The 23396-nt window shown below is 36.4% G+C and overlaps 1 protein-coding gene across 3 annotated transcripts in view; it reads left to right on the forward strand.

The window, feature by feature from the left end:
• Nucleotides 1–14709: 14709 nt before the first annotated feature.
• The window catches only part of LOC107596781 (RNA-binding protein Raly-like), a 90160-nt gene continuing 81473 nt past the window's right edge, over nucleotides 14710–23396 (forward strand). For all 3 annotated transcript variants that reach the window (XR_001610405.1, XR_001610406.1, XM_016287588.1), the window contains exons 1-2: nucleotides 14710–14839; nucleotides 20101–20167. The gene's annotated coding sequence lies outside the window, so the exon portion shown is untranslated. The remainder of the gene's footprint in view (nucleotides 14840–20100; nucleotides 20168–23396) is intronic.

Here is a 23396-nt window from a genome sequence, read left to right on the forward strand (position 1 = left end):
AACATGTAAGGCTTCTTTATTTCCCAATTCATGTTCTTGTTGGGCATGATTCATTGCTGCACATTATTCTCCACCCCTTCAAGCATCTGTCGAGAACTTTTCACCATCCAGTGAGTTCCTGATGGATAAATTCAAGCTTTTTTTCAAGAGTAAACTATAACAGAACATGTATTTTATGGGTAGCTGGTGAACAGGTGTTTTTTGTATCATTGCTGTTACTACATTGTGCATCGTAGCTTGGCCATTTATGTACATGGATACAACATAGTTTATGATAACACACGTGGAGGATTGATACTCATCTCCATTTTAGCTGGGGGTTTTTTCAATCCCTTGAAGATGATATGAATTTCTCTCAGTGGTTCTCTCTCTGTCTGCCCCAGAAATCGTGCATCAAAACGCAGATCCATCCATGAGAGTGCAACGGCTGCAAGCTTCATGTGTAAAATATTAAGACCCCTTAACTAAATCTAATCCACATCTCCCTCTGCCTACATATCACTTTGTGTATTTGTGTGTGGGTCTTTCTTCCTCCATCAGCATAGTTCATCTCCCAAAAGACATTCTGTCAACAAGACCACCAATACGTAGACAGTTTACTCCACTTCTCAGTCTTTTCTTTATAATCTTTTCCTGCTACTTTGCTATCAGCCAAATAGCAGTATTTGAAATTAAGATGAGAGAGAGTTCAGAGTCATTTGACCCAGTTCCCAGCCGGCATATGACCGACCTTCAACGTTGAAATATTATAATAAGGTCAGTTCTTGTTTCAACGTTAAAACAACGTTGATACAACGTTTAATACTGAACAGTTCATCAGTTCTGTCACGCATTGGCGCAAAAAAATGTCATTTTATAAGAATGTATTAATATGTGTGCCAGGATACTAAAACATGCTCTGCCAATAAGTCCGGGCAGCCCTTTGCAGGAGCTAATCACAGAGGAAATGCTACGCTGCGGTCATCATTGATTAAACCTCTAAGAAATCAGCATGATTGCACATCACCAATTAAAGACATTTGAGGGGAAAGACTCTGGTCTTTTCTGTCTCTCTCTTGCTCTCTGAGCATGACTCAGCGGTTGTTGTTGTGTCTGGTTTCAACCTGTTCTCCCTGTGCTAACATGCTAAGCTACTGTGCTCATTACAGTTGATTCAGATGTGTCTTGGCAGCACAGTAGTGGGTCAGCAGGCATTGGCACAAGCGAGGATAGATGGTAATTAAAACGCACTTGGCGTGGCCCGCTATCTGTCCGCTCCGCACATGTAGAGCAAGAGAAACCTGCGGTGTGAACGCGTGTACCATTTGGAGTTTTGATTAAGGACGTGGAGACACTGGCAAGTGTATATTTTGCAAGGCTCAAATATTTGGAACCAGGCTTAAATAATGAATGAAACAAGGAAATAAAAATGGTTTTACATTATCTGAGGAAAAGATGGTTGCTGCTACAATGATTAAAAAGTTTAGTGTCTGTAAGACGTCTCTTATGCTCACCAAGTCTGTAAAAACTGTAATATTGTGAAATATAATTACAGTTTAAAATAGCTGTTTTGTATTTGAATAAATTTTAAAATGTAATTTATTCCTGTGACGGAAAGCTGAATTTTCAGCATCATTACTCCAGCCTTCAGTGTCCTTCAGAAATCATTCTAATATGCTGATTTGCTGCTTAAGGTACAGTTCATATTATTATCAATTCAACATTAAAAGGCTTTTAGTGTGTTTCTTGCAGTTGCTGGGGTGTTCAGGTGGTTGCCAGGGTAGGGCTATGCAGTTGCTTAGATGGTTTGAATGTTTTTTGCTGTATTGCTTAAATGTTTTGGGGTTCGTTTTCCAAAAGAAACTATTGTCGCAAGTTCCATTGTTACTGTCACGAATTCGGTTCATGGACTTCCGTTTATTCACCACCAGATGTCACACTTTCCATTACATTGACTCTCGCACTACACAAACTGTTGCATAGCACCCCGGACTACATTTCCCATCATTCTTTGCACAATTTGCACACTGCCCTGATTGCGCTCATTGCACACAGCTGTTTCTAATTACCTCATTCACTATATAACACCCACTCTAACCACCTTTCTCTGCTGAGTATTGTTTAGCCTGTACCCCTTTCCGAGTCGCCGTGGTTTCCTTGTTTTGCCTTGCCTGTTTCTGCGGTATCTGATCTTTGCCTGTTTTCCTGGTTTTTTCCCTCTCGTCTTGCCCCTGTGATTCTGTCTGCCAATCGGTGACCTACGCTAGCCCTAGGACTATTCTTGTGTTTTGCCTGCCATATACCTGTTGGCCATTGTTTGACCCTGCCTGTTTATCACGTCTCTCTAATAAAAGCTTGCAGATGGATCCACACGTCTCACGTCTCGTCAGCCCTGTTACAGTTACCAATAGAGTTGAATGGAACTTGCGAGTAGCAACCATAGAGAGCTAACGATGCTTTTGGGAAATGATTCCCTGGTCTTTTCTAGGGTGTTCTCGATGGTTGCTTACAAGTCAAAAAACCACAACAAAAAAAGTCACCCAAGTCTCTGATATTGTGACTCAAGTTTTCTTCAGTCCCCAATAAAGAAAGAATTCACACTGATAATTCATTAGCTCTGCATTACCGCTGTCTCTACTGTTTACGTTATCTTTTCTTGTAAACAACAGCAGGAATGGATTATCAGATTCAATCTCTTTGCGAGTCAGATATGAGGAAACTGAAAATTCAATTAGATCATCCCTAACCAAACAGATGAGCGCTGTGTTTAATTTCTGTAACACGTCGGACGTCCACCAGCTGTCACTGAGTCAGTCTAAAATTAAACATTGACAGGTTATCTGAGATAACAAGCCTGTTTGACAGATGCATGGAATTTGACCAAACATCCAAATCTGTGACAAAAATCCAAATTTATTCGGAGAGATGAAATGATAATGTGTACTGCTCTGGACTTGAGGTTTCTGTTTGTTTATCTAATTATTGCATTCTACTTTTGTTAATTAATTTGTTTTCTTTCTGTGTTACATTTTGTAACACTACGGATTATGCATATTAACTTCAAGAAGATAAGGGGTCAGAAAAAGACTATATACACTCTTAAAAATGAAAGGTTCTTTATTGGCATCGATGGTTCCATGTACAACCTTGAACATCTGTGGAACCTTTCAAATGTAGAAAAGGTTCTTTATAGTCGGAAAAGGTTCTATAGATTTTTTTAAATGTTCTTAAAAATTCATGGTTCATTTAAGAACTGTTCACTGAAAGCTTCTTTGGGGAACCAAAAATGGTTCTTCTATGGCATCACTGCAAAACACCCTTTTGGAGCCTTTTTTTTAAGAGTGTAACCTGGACAGCTGAGATAAACGCAGTCTAATGCTGCACAGGACTGTGCGAAGTTGAAATTTTCAAGTCTCTTCTTGGAAAAGTGCAACCGCATTGGTTAAATTGAATTTCCAGCTTGTGCAGCAATTCACAGACCAGAGATTTGTAGGTATGTGAGTTCAGATTGTGCCTATGTTTGCAGAAACAGGTGTGCAAATTATCCTCTGTTACTTTCAGAATCTGAAATCGAATTAAAAAAATTTTTTTTAGCATATTACAATGATTTCTGAAGGATCATGTGACACTGCAGACTGGAGTATTGATTCTGAAAATTCAGCTTTGCATCACAGGAATAAATTAAATTTTAGAATTTATTACAATAGAAAACTGTTATATTAAAATGCAATAATATTTTTAAAAAATATTGCTGTTTTTACTGTATTTTTTATCAAATAAATGCAGCCTTGGTGACTTCTTTCAAAAACTAATGTAATGTTGGATAATTTAATCAATGGCCAAATGACCCCTCAGAAATGTAAGTCTTGCTCAACATTTCTCCATTGAATGTTTCTCTCAGAAATGTCACAAAAAATGCAATTAATATTGACTTTAAAACCCAATTAACAAAGAGTCCAATTAATTTTAGAACCAATACCTAGCCTTCAAATTTGCTCCAAATAATTTCAGGCAGGTTTGTATCACAGAGACAATCTAGATTCATGTGGTGGCAGTTTGCAGTGGAATGGTGCATCTCTTCACATTAGCTTACAGAACTAGCAGTGTCCTGGTCAAGGGCTCTCCCAAGGACAGCTGTTAGTTGAGAGCCAGTTGAAGAAAGGATGCTGTGATTGAAAATTGTACCTCAGATTGCTGCACACTTGGGCATGTGGAGAGTGAAAGACTCTCGAATGGCCCTGTTGAGCTCACCCCTCGTGTGTATGTACGAGGAATTAGGAGATGGGAGATCAGTAGCTTTTAATTTTGGAGGGAACATTAGAGGAGACGTATCTCCACCCCAAAATAAATAACCTATAGGAGATTTAAAATGGGTAGCCAACCAACACCCATTTTGTCAATAATTGTGCAGTAACGCAGGGATACATATTAGCAACATGCCTTGCTGCGTGAACTGACTATTTTAATAGTAGCACCACGCTCATTTTCAGCTTTATTTATGTTAGAAAAGTCTGGTTTGTTTTGCATGTGGATATGAAACTTTTTAGTATATTCGAATTTGTACTTTTGCTAAAACTAGGGAATTGTATAAAATATGCTATATACAGTCCTGGTCAAGTCAAGTAACCTTTATTTATATAGCACTTTTAACAATACAGATTGTGTCAAAGCAGCTGTACAGCATTAATTAGGAAAATAGTGTCAACAATGCAACATGACAATAGTAAACACTCAATTTTCAGTTAAAGGCACTTCATCATTGAATTCAGTGATGTCATCATCCAGCTCAGTTCAGTTTAAATAATATCTTTGCAATCAAGTCGACGATATCGCTGGAAATTAAGTGTCCCCAACTAAGCAAGCCAGAGGCGACAGTGGCAAGGAACCAAAACTCCATCGGGGACAGAATGGAGAAAAAACCTTGGGGAAAACCAGGCTCAGTCGGGGGGCCAGTTCTCCTCTGGCCAGACAAAACCAGCAGTTCAGTTCCAGGCTGCAGCAAAGTCAGATTGTGCAGAGGACTCATCTGGTTCCTGTGGTCTTGTCCCGGTAGCCGTCCAGGAGACAAGGTGGAGAAACTGGGGATCTGTCTCTGGGGCTCATCTAGTTGTTCTTGTCTCCGCTGACATTCAGGGCTGGTCAGATGAGATTTTCTCAGTGATTTAAAAAAAAAATAAAAGATCAAAAGTATAAAACATGCAGATTTTGTTTTTCCTATTTACCAAGAATGCTTATAATTCTGATCAGGATGTCCCTTTTGATCTTTTATTTTTTTTAAATCACTGAGAAAATCTCATTATGAAATAAATGTTTTTCTCTAATATACATTAGCCACAATTATTGGCCCCTTTTTTTATTAAATTAAAAAAAAATTATTCAAATTTATTTTTGAAGCAATGATCAGTGGAGAATCTTTGGCCACTCAAACTCTCTTTCTCTCCATACAATAAGACAGTATAGACACATGTCCTATTCCAGGCAGATTCGTTACATCTCCACTATTGGAAATTGCCCTGATGGTGGGAATGAGAGATTTCAATGCTTCGGGTGTTTTCTTAGAGCCACTTTATGTTTTGTGAAGCTGAACCATCTTTTGCTGCTCGTCAGAACTGTATTCTTTGGTTTTACTCATTGTGATGAATGATTTAATCCTGTGAAACAAGAAGTCATGGCTGGACAATTTAATTTTCCTAGTCAACCTGGTGTGCTAAAAAATGTAAATATGAATATCCCTCAGAGATACAGTATTTTACTCTTAAGACTGCTAATAATTGTGATTAGAGAACATTTCTTTCATAATGTGATTTTCTCCCACTTTCAATTGTTTATGTCTATAAGAAGGTTAGATGTTTGTGAATTAAATGAAAGATCAAAAGGAAAAACAATGCAGGTTAATTTTCACAGCCATCTTTACTTGTATCATTTTTAACAAGGGTGCCAATAATTCTGACCAAGATTGCCTGTTTGTAATAAAATGAAATATTTCAGGTAATTCTTGTTTTCTGCAACGATAACATTGTATTTTGGATTATTTGAATTCAAATTAAAATTAACTTTGGTTAATTTGATTAATTGGCATAAACATTTCGATGCAAATTGAATGCTCTATGTAGTAAAAGTCACTCATTTTCATGCAGATGTGTTTTGTTGACATTCGCATCACAAATATTTAATATTTTCTCATTGTTTATCATACCACTTTTGTAAGATAGACGCAATTTTCTCTCAAATGCACCGGCAGTCCATCTCAGCACTTAAGCTTTTGTTTGGCCACCCTCATTGTTGAAAGGAAACGTCGAGAGCTTTCACCTTAGTTTTCTGAACACCTGAATGGATGGATGGAAGGCAGATGAATGGAAGTTGGTGAGCGTTTAGTTGCGATAGACATCTAGTCTACGGTAAAGTGTGCAGAAGTCTGAAGTCATAAGAATGTATAGCCTGAATGCACTGTAAGTCACTTTGGATAAAAGCGTCTGCTAAATGCATAAATTATTACATTATTATTATTATTATTATTATTAAGTCTTATGAATTATCGCTGCAGTCTCTTGTGCCTATATTGGAACATTTTTCTTTTTATTCTGTTTCTGAGACACACATTTAATTTGCTTGTGCTGGAATATTGCATCACTGAGACAAGCATATTTAGTAGTTGAATTCATTACTTTATAGCATTCATGTCTGTTGTCATGTAGTCTGACTGTACAGCATGACATTATGTATTAAACGGCAAAGAAACAAAGTTCCTGATGTGCTCATTTGATTAGAAGACAGAGTGGTGTCGTCGGCCTGATTTAGCATTGTAAATAACAGGAAAATCATCCTTTTTCTATATTTGTGCTTATATAATGGGAATAGGAGGGAGCTTTCAGAGAGTTTTTAAAAGTTTGCTCTTTTACCCATTGATTATTTTTGGGATTGTATAACTTCAGTATGCTAGAAGTGCATAAAGATCAACGTTTTATTCATACATCTTGGCTGTACAATAAAATGCACTCATTCACAGAATAGGAAAGACAGACTTCAATAGAGTTTTTGTTTATGTAAACACAGCAAGAAAATCAATTATGGAAAATACATATTTTAATGAACTTTAAACCAAAAAAAGAGAATTTTGTTCTGTATGAAGTCTTTTGAGTCTACAAAATTGCTTTGACAATGTCCATCTTTTACTTCTTTTATTATTTAAACGGTTAGGATTGTTGTTTGCCAAGTGCATCACAGAAAGTACCTCATCCAGATGTATAAGAGTGTGGTTTAAGAGTAAAAATGAATGGCAACCCCACTTTAAAATACAAAAGTGTCATTGTCACCTCAAGGAGCCAATTCTGCCTGATCCAAAAAAAATATTTATAAAGTATATTGTAACCCAGTGTAGTCAGGTTTTTATTTGATATTTTAAATAATTTATTTGACTTTAAAACAGTTCATTTATATGTTACAACATGGAATTCAATTTCTAGGTTATTCAGGTTTTAGTTTTACTGCCTTTTCTTTTGAGAAGGGTCTGGCTGCAGCCTTGCGCTTGTACTCTCAGACTTGCATTCTCAGACACTTGCACTTCCAAGTGCAAGAAAAAGGCAAGACCCGCAAATCCGTGGCTACAGAACAGTAGAATATGAACGCAATGCACAAAGTCTCTCGTTAAGCGTTTTCCTCCTGTAGAAAAACATAAACACTTAATATGGCTTAATGTATTAAGATACATTAAGTGCAATTAAAAGATCATATTCAATATATAGTTATTATTTAATGTACTACAAGGCAAGCAGATGGCTATGAACACCAATGCGCAAACTTTCACTTGTCCTCCCATACAGCAAAACGCTTAATGTGGCATAATAACGGATGATAAAGACAGTTCAGTAGCCTATATGTCTTGTTGTTGACTCAAAGTATATACAGAACAGCAAATATGAACGTGCATTATGAAATGCATTAAGTGATTTTAAAAGGATCAACTCCGTACAGGTAAGCAGACGAGCCCAGAACGCAATGCATCCATAGAAAATCATTATAAATAAAACACATAATGTAGCTTAATGGACAAAGACAATGATATAAAAGAGCTGTAGACAGTTTATTCTATATGGAAAATGCTTAACGCGAAACTTTGCGTGTTGTGTTTATTCTGGGCTCACCTGCTTGCCTGTATATTAGTTATGTAGGCTATATTTTAATAATGAAGAGCATTGAGTTTGGTCTTTATCATTTTAATCCATTATGCCACATTATGCCATGTTTTGCGGTGTGGGAGGAAAATACTATATACATATTCATTATATTAATACACTGTATATTGAATTTGGATAGCATCTTAATACATTAAGCCATGTTAAGTGTTTATGTTTTTCCAGGAGGAAAACGCTTAACGAGAGACTTTGACAAAATAAAAAAATTAAGACTGCAAGTGACGTCGCTAGTGGAAGCGCAAATGTCTGAGAGTGCAAGCCTGAGAATGCAAGTCTGAGAGTGCAAACGCAAGTCTGCAGCCAGACCCTTTTGTTTCTTTTAGGTGATTTTTGTATTTTTTTTGCTCTGGTCTATTGACCTGCTTTTCTAAGTGCATATATAGAGGTCAGTATGGGATATTTTTCAAGAATTGCATCAAAACCAACTCTTCTGTGTTTTTCAGCACAGCAGCTTGTGCTCATATGTCTTATGATGGAAAATCCCTGGCATTTAAAGACATTTGAATACTGGGGTTTCATGAGACTTGCAATCGCTGTGGGAAATTTCTCCTGAAGGTGTGAATTGGGAAGGAAATGCCAGGTTGAAGATGTTACAGTGTACAGATGTTACTGTGTGTTGTGAGTAGCTGACAAATTGGCTCAACATTAGCTCTTTTGAACTACCAGTCATGTCTAAGAGCTATACAGTACTGTCCTCAAATGCGTGACTCTTCTTAAATGCCAGGGACTCCCCGCTATCAGATAACTGGACAAGCTATTCAAAGGAGGGGCAGGTGCTTCTCAGCAAATGCCAAACGAAGTCTACAAGAGTCAATTCTGTCACGTTTGTTTTTGTTGTTGTTTTTGTCTTTTTCAAGCTTGAGTCTTGGGATGAACTTCCTTGGATGGGACACAGGACCCCTATCAGTTCATTCAATTTTGCGTCTAATTTTAAATTTTCTTTAAAAAAAAATAAACAAATAATTTTAATTAAATGCAAACACAATTATACAAATTCTAATAATAATTGGAATTAATTATATATTAAAATTATTATTAATTATATTTAATTTATATAAATAGAAGTTATAATATAATTATAATAAACACACACACCATGTATATATTCACCTTTGAAATGCCCTTAAAACAATTATTAAATAATTTAAATAAAAATACAGTTATTAAAAATATAACAATTAGGTGATATTAAATTAAAAAAACTATAATTATAAAATAAACACAAATTATAATACACACACGCGGCGCATACATATATATATATATATATATATGTGTGTGTGTGTGTGTGTGTGTGTGTGTGTGTATTCAATTCAGAGGCACCAGAAACCAGAAGAAAAAGAGCAATTCAAAACATGATATAATTCAACCTCTTTTTCTCAGGCAGAGAGAGAATTTATTTGTGTGCTGAGTGAGTAGCATCACTTGTTTGTGCTTGAAGAAATTTAGTGTGTTACATTTGCCCTCTTCCAATAGTCCTCATTTTCATTCTCCCCTGCCATTTCTATATCTATGATGTGTGAACGTGAACCAAGAACGCTTGTGTTCCTGTGTGCAGCGGGACATATCGACTGGCAAAAATCTGAGCAAACAAACATCAAAGCATGAATCAGTTCCACAGTTTTTAGTTTTTTGAACCTTTCTCTAAAAGGTTTTCGATATGCAGAGAACAGATAGCTCAGATATGCAGTGCATCGTTTGATACCATAACACTGTTAAATTTCAGCCTGTACCCTTGGACCTCAAACTCCCATTCAGGTATTAGAAATATTTGCTGTAGTAGGAAGGAACACACACTAAATCATGTAGATGGGTGTTGTGAGCTATAACGTGCATTATATTTTAAGGTTATAAACTCTGACTCCATGCGTCATTGAGATAGATCTGTATGCAGCACTGACCTGAGGAAGATATCAATACATTATTGAGTGGCTCAGTAACCTAAAGTTCAACCCAGCCACTGTTCTGTGAAAAACATCACAAGAATGCAAACAACATTGTATATTTTCATACTGTTTGGGCTGTTTATTGCGCCTATAAGGTGTTTGTATAAGGGCTTCAGTTCAGAAGAAAAGCTAAAAGACATGGACTAAAAAGCCACAATATTTTACAGTACCTCAAATACTTTAGGTACTGTAAAATATTTCACACATTAGTGTTTATTCATAATCTCATTATAAATCCATCAATGTATTCCAATGTATTAAGCTAAATCCAAGTAATTAAGATAAATCACAGAGATTTTCATAAATAAGTTCAGCAAGGTCATCAATGTTTTGTTTTTTTTTTGGACCCCTTAGGAAAAAGTCACAGAGATCCGGATGAGCAGCTTCTGTCAGACTGATGTTATTGTGCTAGTGGTATGCAAATGCACACAAATGCTTTGCATTTTAATGTTTACAATTCACAACAATGCCTCATCATGTATCATGCAACACTAAACATTTTCAAAGCCGTAAATAAAGCAAAAATTTTGTAAAAAAAAAAAAACCCTGTAAACTTTTCTACTTCAAATTTTCACATTATGTGTTGCTTGCCTTTTTATATAATTGTTTGTGAGATTTACTAGCAATTTGAGTGAAAATTATTTCACATTTTTTTCAGTGTACTAAAGATTTTTAACGAATAGTTCACCCAAAAAGGACAATTCTGTTATGATTTAGTCTTCGGTCTAAAAATTAACTTAAACAATTTTCACTCAGAAATTGCTAGTAAATTTCACAAAGCGAAGCAATATTCTGAATTAAACATGAAATATTGAAGTCAAAGGAAATGTATTTTCTTTTGAAATGTCTCCAGTGAACTTTAAAAAAAATGTATATATATATTTTTTAATATTATAAGTTTTTATTTTTCAGTGTATTTTTTCCATTCAAAAAGTCACCATTTACATAATTTGTGTCCAAAGTGAGTAAATAACGACAGAATTGACTTTTTTAATTTTGAAAAAATGTCCATTGTCTTAATTTATTCCATTTGTTCTTTCTTGTTCTTATAGCACAAAAGAACCTGCAGAGCAAGTCTGGACATATGGTATTTTCTCGATTGTCTTCGCCTCCATCACACTATCTGCCTCGTGTTTGACAATGTGTTAACACATGATCTCCGGGTGCTGTGGCATCATCTGACCTTTCATTTTTCTACATGCCCAGGACTGTCCTCATTTAAAAGGATCCTTTAGTGTTGACTTTAGGTGTTCAGTGCAGCGCCCAAGAATAATTGAGACTCCCGATTCGTCAATATGTTTACAGTCAATGAGGGGTTGTATTAGTTAACGGCTGGCCATCGCTCTACATAATTACCTCTGGATTGACGAGTTAAAACGACCAAATTAGCATTGGATATTTCCACCTGATTTTTTTAAGCAAGAACAATGTAAGAGAAAGCATCGCTGTCATCCTGCTGACAGTCCAGACCTCTTTCAGCCGGTAATATTCAGCAGAGTGAGTAATATGCCTATTTATTTCGCTGCAAAAATGTCAAACACCCTCCCAAACATTGTATATTTATGCTTCTGGCCTTCAGACTGAGTTACAGGGCTACAACCACCTCAGGTTTTTGTGGTATCTACTGTAAGTTGTTGCTTTTTGAAAGCATCAGAATTGCCTTTGTGACTAATGACTGTCTGGAAGAAAGACGTTGGACACGTGTTAGATGAAATTCCAAGGCAAAATTCTTTCTTTGTCTTCTTTCTGTAATGGTCTCTTTTACAGACGAGCATAAAATCGAGGCTCTTTTTGATATTGTTGTGGTGTTTTCTCAGAGGACCTGTGTGGCATTTAGCTTCTGTTTCTTTTGTATCATATTTGAAATGAGCAAATCACAGTGCGACAAATCCACATAACCAGTCTTTTGTCTACACCAGTCAGTTTTAATAGGATCTCTTCTTCGGGGCTTTTTTCCCCATTAACAGGATTCAACTAATCTTGAGAGCACTATGGAGAGAGTTAAACTCTCAAGGGATGGTGTGAAGCTGTGAATTTGGAGGAGTTTCAACTGGAGCAGATGTGCGAGGACTAGGCCTAATGTGCGATATTGATGCTTGGATTTTTTTTCTCTCTCCGCTGCTCTTCTGTTTTGGGGTAGGTTGTTTCCTAAATCCTCATTCAGTTGTTTTCTCACTTACTGGCTTTCTGTTTATTTTTCTACTCCGTCGCAGTTGACGTTTTCCTCCCACACTTGCTCAAAGTGTCACCTGTGCCTCTCACCTCCCATGTTATCATTAATAGTGGCATATCTATATTTGTTCGCCCTGATAAATTTTTACTTGCCTCTGAGGAATTGAATTAAAATCTCGGGCTTTCAATTAAATTTTATCTTGTAGCTCTGGGCTCAAGGCTAAGCTGTTGCTTGCACACAGTATGATGTCTCCATCACAACGTAAACAAAAAAATAGATGTGAAATGGGCGCATAAGCCCCGCGGAGATACGGTAAATACCCGAGAAAAACATCTCGGTAATCCTTGCCCTAAGTGTTGCTGTCTGGCATTGTCTCATATCTTTGAGAGAGGCATGGCTGCTTGTGTGTGTGTGTGTGTGTGTGTGTGTATGTGTGTGTGTGTGTGTGTGTGTGTGTGTGTGTGTGTGTGTGTGTGTGTGCGCGTGCATTTTTGTGACAAATGAGAACATAAATTTGTGTAATGACAAGGGTATGACATAGGTATTACAAGGAGAAGGTGACTTTTCAGGACATTACCCCATGCCCCCACTTTTCAAAACGCTTATAAATCACACAGAATGGAGTGTATTGAAAATCTGAAATAGCACAAAGTTTCCTCTGAGGGGTAGGTTTAGGGGTAGGGTTGGTGTAGGGCGATAGAATATACGGTCTGTACAATATAAAAACCATTACGCCTATGGAGAGTCCCCACTTTTCACAAAAACAAACCTGTGTGTGTGTGCGCAGAGACACTGTGTGTGGTGTGATGTGAACTTTTGATATACATTTTTTTTCCTAAGAAACTATATGAATACAGTTTGTAATCTCTTAAAGGAATAGTTCACCCAGAAATTTAAATTCTGTCATTATTTACTCACCCTAATGTACGCAATTTACATTCAGTGGATACTCTCCAAAGTGGCGCTAGGGTGACACGGAGGAGACGAATTGATGAATAAAGTCGTTTTTTTTCTTTTCTTTTTTGCGCACAAAGTATTCTCGTAGCTTTGTTAAATTACGGTTGAACCCCTGATGTCACATGGATTATTTTACCGATGTCCTTGCTATGTTTCTGGGCCTTGATCGTGTAAGGACCTTTGCTGTCTATGGGAGGGTCAGAGAGCTCTCAGATTCCATCAAAATGATCTTAATTTGTGTTCTGAAGATGAACGGAGGTCTTACGGGTTTGGAACATGAGAGTGATTAATTAATGACAAAATTTTCATTTTTGGGTGAACTATCCCTTTAAGATATTCAATGTGCACACAAATAGTCCAACTATTTTTTTTTATCCTTCTAGAAATCAGAAATTTTGTAATCTGACAGCAACGAAATGGAATTACCCACAAAGTTGCATATAATACAATAGCCCCTCTTAATGTTTGCAATAACTGCCATTCACAATATTTAAAAAAAATTAATGGCATTGATGGTCCATGAAGAACCTTTAACATCCATGGAACCTTTTCATTAGTTCACTAAACGGTTCTTTAGAGTACAAAAAAGTGGTTCTTTTATGGCATTTCTGCATGCAAAACCCCTCTTTTGGAACCTTTATTTGAAAGACTACATGTTTTCTGCAATATTCAGTATGCATACTGTGTACACTACTCAATTTTCTTTTCTGCAGAAATAATAGTGTATCACAATGCTGTTGTAGACATTGTGTATTATTTCACATAGTATTAAAAATCCCAGCAAACACAGGATGTTGCTGGAACATTGTGACAACATGCTGAAATGCTCGACAGTATTGTCTGAAGGTTGTCACAGTGCTGTCAAAATGTTTTTACTACGGTTCTGAACCATAAATTAAAATTCTACTAAGGTCACATGGACAACCACTGCACAACATGTACACATCACGGCCCTGAAGCGAAGCTCAGATGTCAGACTTTTCTGACATTACAGATATAGGATATAATGTGTTTGTTGGGTTTGAGCGCTATAGGAATATTTGACAGACTGTTGAATTAATAACCTGGCCAATTGCATGACAGATAGTTATTTGATTTAAACTCTACAGCACAGTGTAAAAATAAAACACGGTAACGACAACACTACATTAAAAATAAGTTGGTGTAGAAACACTTATCACTCAGAAATTGCTAGTTAATTGCCTCACAGTTTTATGTTCTGTAATGCCTATGGTTGTAGCCTATGTCATTTCTGTTATGTTGCAATAAACAGAATAAAACAGCTTTTTCTAGAAGACTGAACTATTCATCTCATTTAATTTTAATGCTATTTATCAAACATACTCTTCCTTACTTAGGTGCAAACTTTTTTAATTAGCAAATTACTGAGTTTAATTACAAAATTACCGAGTGCACCTTTAAGTATAGAGAGATCGTGTCTCCCCCTGCGCGGGCGCAATGGTTTGCTCCACACCAGCGCTGTTTATACTGTTGACCGCTGCTTTCCTCAGTCACTGCGCCGCTAACAGCTCCTCCTCACACTCTCTCTCTTGTTGCTCTTTCCACATTTTTGCTCTCTGACATTTTCACCGGTGAGTACTTTCTTCTCATTTTCTCTTGTCTTCATCTTTACCTCTTTTCTACGCCCTCTTTTGATTTGGGATGTGCTTGCGTTTTGTTCTTCTTCTGAGTTCAGCTGACACTCATCTAAAGCCGGTTTTTAATGTTTTACCTTCTTGGAGAGGGGGAACGTCAGGTTATGGTTCAGCTCTTGAGTATATTAGTTTCTTTATTTTGTACAATATCCTATAAAGGAGCAAGTGCTGGACACGATTTTGTTTTGCTTTTAAATATTTTTTTCTTTCGTTCTTTGTGTTTATCGGTTGGACATTTACATGTAGTTCCTGATGAATTACGTCAATGAGAAAATACTTTTTTTGTTGTTTCAAAGTTGTGGAGTGATTTTTTTTATATATCGATCAAAATGATATGTTTTTGTGTGTGAGGACTGATGTGATGTTTGCGTGTTTTGGAGCGCGTGTGAACGCAGCGCAGCGCGCGACTCTCCACTGCAGATCCTGCGAACATTTAAACTCGTCTGGACTGTTGAATAACATCCTAGATCTGCTATTCCACCGCAGTTATCCATGTTATGCCACTGAGACACAGAGAATGTGGACATGCCGCGCAGATACCTTGACTTGGTTTAGTTCACTGGGGTCTGTTTTCCAGGGTCATTCATTCCACGAAATGTGTGCCTTTTGCCTCCGTTTGGAAAAGGTGACACTAAAAACAAAGAATGTTTTTAGTGTTACTAAATTACATTTATTACATCTTGAGGCAAATTGTTAATATATGCTGATATATTTTGCAGTTGCTGAATGCTTTTATAAAAGTGACAGATTTTAAGTTTCTTTAAACTGATATTGCTACAGATATTTGTTATATATATATATATGTATATATATATATATATATGTATGTGTGTGTGTGTTAAATTTATGCATTTAGCAGAGATATATATATATATATATATATCTGCTAAATGCATAAATTTAATTTAACATATATATATATATATGTGAGTGTGTGTGTGTGTGTGTGTGTGTGTGTGTGTGTGTGTGTGTGTATCTTAAATTTATGCATTTAGCAGATATATATATCTGCTAAATGCATAAATTTAAGTTAACATATATATATATATATATATATATGTATATATGTGAGTGTGTGTGTATGTTAAATTTATGCATTTAGCAGATATATATATCTGCTAAATGCATAAATTTATGTTAACATATATATAAGAATTGGTTGGAGAAACGGGTCTGGAGACAGACAGAGTAATTCTCATAGAGAAAATAAAATATAGTAGTAATAACAAAAGTTGGTGTCGGATTTTCATTGTTAAAGACATTGTTTACATATATTAGCACTAGGGACACCAAAGGCACCCTATTTGTGGAATGGCCCTCCAAGCATGTTGTGAAATTGAATTCTGTGATTTTTCTGGCTGCGTCTCAAAACCTAGAGAGCTGTCTACTTAGGCAGAATTTTAGTGCATCTTCTGTGTCTGCAGCAGTGGATAGCTGACTGGAAACATGCTTTATGATGTCAAAAATGCAGTCAAAGTGGACCACCTTGTTTTAGCTGGTCTGTTATGCTGTCTCGTACAAAGTCTCGTATTCTTGCAAGTCAGCTGTAGCTTTTTAATCGCGTCTAATCACAAGAGCAACAGTTTGATCTGTAGATGACTAATAAGAGGACTAATAAGTGTTTGTGATGTGCAACAACATGATGGTTTGAAAAGAACTTGTTTTTTGGTCATGTTCAGTCTGAAGGAGTATGAACTGAACACACACACAACTTTTCATTAATGAAATGACATGTGATCGAGAACAAACAATGTTGAATATAGAGAAGACATACTTCTGTGTTGCCACTTCATCTGCCGCAAGACTTTGTTTGTAGGTCATGGCAAACAAGTAAAAGATATTCTCCTGTCTCTTTTCCAATCTCATGCTTCTCGTCTCTACATATAGACATATATGCACCCACATGCTTCTTTTGAAAGTCCTCCATGACTCCATATGATCTTCATTGCATGCACTTTCACTTTAAAAGTCCATTATTTCCAGTACGTGGCCAGGTATGGATTTTAGTATTAAGAAAAGCATACGGTTTGACCTTCCAAACACATTGAAACACTTTAAGCCATTTGTTCACACCTTTTCTACAGTAATGCTTTGCATTACTCATGCCCTTCAATTGATGTGCTTCTATTTTTGATTCCCTGTTTACTGTCGCCATTAGATGAATATTTTCATTTTTGGGGTGATTTTTTGTTGTTGTTTATATTGGTTGGTCCATTACGGCCTTTCTCGGCTTGTACTGCCGTTAGCTTATCTAGGGCATTAGTTGCCTACCTCAAGGAAAGCCAACTCAAGTTGACCACTTACAGCTGCTGAATTCAAATAACACACTGCAGCACCAGCACAAAAATTTAGGCTTTTATAAAATAATGGGTCCATGCATTAAAATGAATCTATGCATTAGGAAAATTTTACATAGTTTGTATGTTTGAATGCCAGTAAAATGTTTGCATGCATGTTATGCAAAAAAGGTAGAATACTATTTACATTTGTATTTAAAGCAAAGTGATTAATCCAGGGAGAAAACGATGCAAAAATGCTACCAAATTTTAATGATTTAGTGGTTAGTAATTCATTCCAACCCTTCACACTTGTCAAAAAGTGGTGTTCTATTGCTATGAATTATTTCTCAACTTCTAGAAATGTACTGTTAAGGTCACATGCTGTGTCTTGTGACTTCCCAATGTTCAAGATCCTAACTATAACCCTGCTTTAAGTAGTTAGCACCACTGAAGTGACATTAACATGGCAGTTGGATATATTTGGATTAGCTTGCAGCTTTGTCGTTAAAAGTTCACATATTATTAGTCATTATACCTTTTTCTTCCATCACAAAGCAGTGGCAAAAATTACATTAAGCCAGCTAAATGTCAGGAATATTAAAGTCTCATGGGTATTTTTATGTTTTCAAACTTTTTCACATTCAGGCCATATTCATATTATTTGAAAAATAAAAAATTAAAAAGGCTTGTTATCAGACTAATTCATTTGTTCGGTCAAGTCAAGCATCATGAATTAGAAATTTAGATTACATGTACATGAAAGTTTATTGTGAATGAGTAAATTGGCGGTTGTGCTGTTAACACACTGTAGGTCTCTCTGATGTGTAATGAATTCAGTCAGGTAGTCAGAGGAAATCATAACCTCATTATTTCACCCACATATATCAACACACACACACACACACACACCATAGTGCTCTCATAGTTACTTGTGAATATATACCATAACTGCCAGCACTGTTTCCTATGACACTATAAAAATGCATGTAATTTTAACAGAAAAAGAATGCAAAAATGCTACAGTAAAAACCTGTTAACTAGTTCAGTTACCTTACCTTATACAGAAAAATGCTGAAATATATTAAGACAATTTTGCTTTAAAATATTGTAGTACAAAGTAAGGAATGGAATGGAAAGGAAAGGACATGTGGCCAAGTATGGTCTCCCATACTTGGAATTTGTGCTCTGTGTTTAACCCATCCAAGTGCACACACACAGCAGTGAGTAGTGAACAAACACGCACACACACACACACACACACACACACACCCGGAGCAGTGGGCAGCCAATGCTGCAGCGCCCGGGGAGCAGTTGGGGATTCGGTGCCTTGCTCAGGGGTCTCACCTCAGTCGTGGTATTGAGGGTGGAGAGAGCACTGGATATTCATGCCCTTCAATTGATTCACTCCCCCCACCAACAATTCCTGCAGGACCTGAGACTCAAACCTGTGACCTTGGGGTTACAAGTCCGACTCTATCCATTAGGCCATGACTAAGTATTAAGTGTGAATTTATGGAAATGATATAGTTATATAACATTGTTTTATAATTATAATTAAAGGTAATTATATATATATATATATATATATGTATATATGCATTGTTTTATGTATGCTGTTATGGTAAAATATTTTTATATTTGTAAAATATTTATGTAAAAATTAATTTCCCTACATGAAACATCATATTTGTTTGGATCATAAATTTACACTGAAGTGTTTTAATGTCTGTAACTTAATGTTTGTGTTTTTTTTATCTCTTTTCTTTTTAAAGAATTAGAGTATTTGATCCTAGATTTTTGGCATTTCATCTTCAGTGTTTGATATCGTCTAAAGTTTTTTTTTTCAGTTACTGTATCTGAGTGATGTTTTGGGGAGGATGCGTGGCGTGACTGTCAGTGCTTATTGCAGCAGGGGGCAGTGGCTGAGTGGACGGGATATTGTATGACTGGAATGCTCCTCAAATGGCAGTGGCTGCCGCCACCCAAACAACTAATCCCAGGATAAAGCCCCTGCGACACATTCAGAATTAAACATCAGAACTGTGTTTAGATTGATCGTCCTCCACTCGACTCTCCATTTGGCCGGCCTTGATGTGAAACAGGCTTATGTTTGTCAGCATCTTCATGATTGAAATGATGGAACATCTCAAGTTACTCACAAGTTATGCTGTCAATGGAAGTTTCCGTTAGGCGTGACTGTGAAAGAGGAGGCTTATGATGAGGGTCAAGAGAGACATTGAAATGAAAATATCACTTTTTTTCTCAAATTGAGCTTCCACTGGAAAATTTTAATTGGCTGTGCACTATTGGAGAACAAATTTCATCATGCATTACTCATACTGTACACCCTTAAAATTAAAGCTAAAAATCTAAGGAAACTTTTTTGTGCATTTGCATTTTTGTGAAGTGGAAAGGTTCTTAAATCTTAATGGTTCTTTGTGGAACCATAGATGCCAAAGAACCTTTTTTTTTGTTTGTTTTTAAGAGTCCACAAACCCTGAACCATAGCTATTTCAATTCCCAACCTGCACTGTTTGTGTTACAAACATGAATCATACCTCAAAACCTTGCAGCTTGTTGAGAATTTTTCTAAGCAATAAAGCTTTCACTTGACTGGTGAAAAAAACTTAATCGAAGGGACTTGAGCCATATCTACATACTCTATATCACAGAGACTTACAGTACTGTACTCTTTTCAATTGGGCCAGTAAGAAACCACCCAGAAAACCCTAGAAACAAGCAACGTGATAAAAACACATAAATGGCCTATAACATTGAAGCAGTGAAGTTTGCACAGGGAGGCACCACACTTTTTTTTTTTTTTCAGAAGATGTAAAAATGCGTTACTCTTATGCAGTCATGTTCAGCTGCTGAAATCCTGCATGCTACTATAAGTATTTGCTTTGTTTCGAACCACAGGATCACAAGTGCTGGGACCAAGCAGTATAACCGCATCCGTCTCCTGGTCACAGAAGATATCTGAGAGGTACGTGCAACTTCGGTTCCCAAGCCTGAGTCTCTACAAACATAGATTTAGCTGTGTTTGATCTGAGCGGAGGTGTTAAAGTTCAGCATTTATACTGACAAATGTTAACTGGGCTTTTGTGCAGAACTCTCATTGGGCAGCATGCATGTTCTCTGCAAATACTGAGAGGGGATTTTATATATACATAAGGGCTGGTTCACACTGAATGTGTGGCTTTTTAATTGTATTTGACCGTTGCACTGCTTTCTCATACACAAGCATCATGTTTTTAAGTTAAAAGAAGTGCAACTTAAAAATGCATCTCAAGACCCTACCTTCTTCTGCAATTGGATACTAATATGTGGCGTCCTACGTTTTTAAAAGCAAACACATTCTGTGTGAAAGGCCTCTAATACTGCTAAAACTGGTTTGATGTAACGTTCAGTGATTAGTTGATTTTGTTAACTCTGTGATGCGCTGTTGATTTCAGCAGATCTTCTGTCAATGGTTGTCACCTGAGTTGGTTGTTTTGAAAGCATTAAAGGAATAGTTCACCCAAAAATTCTTTTTTTCCTTAAAAAATTTGCTCACCCTCAGGCCATCCAAGATGTAGATGAGTTTGTTACTTCTTTGGAACAGATTTTAAGATATTTAGCATTACATCACTTGCCTCTGCAGTGAATGGGTGCCGTCAGAATGAGAGTCCAAACAGCTAAAAAAACCATCACAATAATCAATTTACATCTTTTGAAGAGAAAAGCTGTGTTTTTGTACAAAACAAATCTATCACGAAGATGTTTTTACCTTCAAATAGTTGCTTCTGGCTAAAATACATCTCTTCTGATTCAGGAGAGAAATATCCACAGATCAAGCACTGTTTACAAGCGAAAGCAGTCTTAAATAGTTCTAAACAAATATGTTGTGGATTTTGGTGTAAGAGGACAACAGTGAATGAACTTTTTCACTGAGGGAAGTATTATGGATTATGGACGGACGCATATTTTGGCCAGAATGAACAGTTTAAAGTAAAATCAGCTTAATGATGGATTTGTTTCTTACAAACATGCAGCTGTTCACTTCACATGCCATTCATTGATGGACTGGAGTGGTGTGGATTATTGTGATGCTTTTCAGCTGCTTGGACTCTCATTCTAATGGCACCCATTCACTGCAGAGGATCCACAAGTGACGCAATGCTAAATTTCTCCAACTTTAACAAACAAACTAATATGCATCTTGGATGGTCTGAGAGGCAGTACATTTGTAGAAAATTTTAATTTGGTTGTGAACTATTCCTCAAAAATTTAAAGGTGTTAAATAATCAGAAAACCAGACAGTGCAAATCATTCGCAGACCGAAGTTGTTTCTCTTTGGCTAAAAGTGCTCTTTGCAAAGACTATAGGGCGTTCACAGTGACAGGTGTTATTTCTCAGGATTCCTATATCAGTGAGATCTGTCAGATACAGTAATAAGCACATTTTGTATGTGTTATTAAAAACATTTCTTACAGCACCTTTAAAGTTTAATAGCCAATGCATAAGGAAAGGAATATCTCAAATGAGATCTCGAATATCTCAGTTGTTTCACCTAGACTGTGGACAGAGAATAAAAGCAGTGCAAATGGAGAGTGTTGCTAAAGTTTCCTCCTTTGAGACATTTCTCATCTGAAGTCTCCTCTAGAGTTTCAAAAGACATCGTAATAAGTGCTCAGATTACCAAAGTCTGCAATCAGTCATTAGATTTGAACTTTCAAGACCAAACTGTCTGAGCTATGCTAGATATTACTATATATTAGCAGTTGTCCCTTTTATATCTATTTTTTATGATTTCCCCTGAGAAATTTTAAAAGAGGCATCTGAGACAAAGTCGATAATGAAATATAATAGAATTCTTAATCTTCTGTTTTGACCTCAAAGCAATAAAGTTATTTTGGAGAGTTTGGTTTTAATAATACAGCATGCATATACTTTCATAAACCGCGTATATTAAGTCATAAAGTGTCAGACTGAAGTTTTTGTGTATGAGATTTTGTGTTTATAACATCTGTGTAATATCTGTAAATTTGAAGCAAATTAAATTTTGATCTTTTCATTGCCTGTATATAAAATCACTCTTCAATCAGTCACTAAACAGCAAACAATCTTGCAATCTGGGGAATATGATTTGCAAATTTGTTTTGAATGTGGGTGGGCTGAGTATTTTTAGACGAACTGAGCTAAATGTGTTTGGCATGAAAGTCTTGAATGAGCATTAATTAGAGGAAGCAGTGCAACAAGGTCAGCCTCGGTTTGGCGTTTTAGACAAGAATGTCTGGAACGAGGATCTCGATGAAAATGTTCTGAATAGTAAATGTGCTTCAGAGATGCGGCGAGCAGTTCCCAGCAGTGATTCGAGCATCTCTCTCTAATCAGCACTAGCTAAGAAAGGGTGTGTGAATTATAGATACACCTCTCTGAAAATTTCATGAAAATGTTATTCATGCGTTCAGATATGTCAAACACCGACCGCAACATTGGCCAGAGAGCATGGCGAATCCTGCTTACTGAGAAAGAGGGGGGGTTAAAGGAAACCTTGCGCCGTTTCACTGTAAGTTAAATTAGCAGTCTGAATTCAGTCATATCTACGGAAGAAAAGACAAGAAGTTCTTTTGAAGTCAATTTCAGGAGCTATTTCCATCACCTGCCTCACCAGGACTGCAATTAGGCTCATGCTTTGCAAATCAGAGCCAATTATGTGCGTTCAGTAAAAGCATATTTTTTTTAGAGTAAGAACAAAATGAGCTTGCAGTGAATATATCTGATGTGTTTCGTGGAAATTAGTTAGCATTTCCTTGGAACTCAACCCACATGGGGAGCCACCACATGAGGTTAAACTGGGATTTTGGGGGGTGGGCAAAAGCATTATTATGTACGCTACCGTTCACACAGTCAGTAGGGTCTTTTAAGAAATTAATAATTTTTCAGCCAGGATGCATTAAACTGATTGAAAATTTACAGTAGAAGCCATTTATAATGTTACAAAAGATTTTGTAACATCAAAAATAAATGCTGTTCTTTTAAACTTTCTTAGAACGTTCTCAAAGAAATAAATAACAAGTATATTAAACTAGAAAATTGTAATTTCACTGTTTATTTGAAAATGTTTAAATGTTAATGTTTAATATTAATATTCATTTTAATTGTAATATTTCATAATATTACTGTTTTTTTTTTTTTTTTTGCCTGATTTTTTCAAATCAAATTAATGCAGT

The sequence above is a fragment of the Sinocyclocheilus grahami genome, unplaced genomic scaffold, assembly GCF_001515645.1.
Source record: "Sinocyclocheilus grahami isolate Dianchi unplaced genomic scaffold, SAMN03320097.WGS_v1.1 scaffold223.1, whole genome shotgun sequence".
NCBI classification, from domain to species: domain Eukaryota; kingdom Metazoa; phylum Chordata; class Actinopteri; order Cypriniformes; family Cyprinidae; genus Sinocyclocheilus; species Sinocyclocheilus grahami.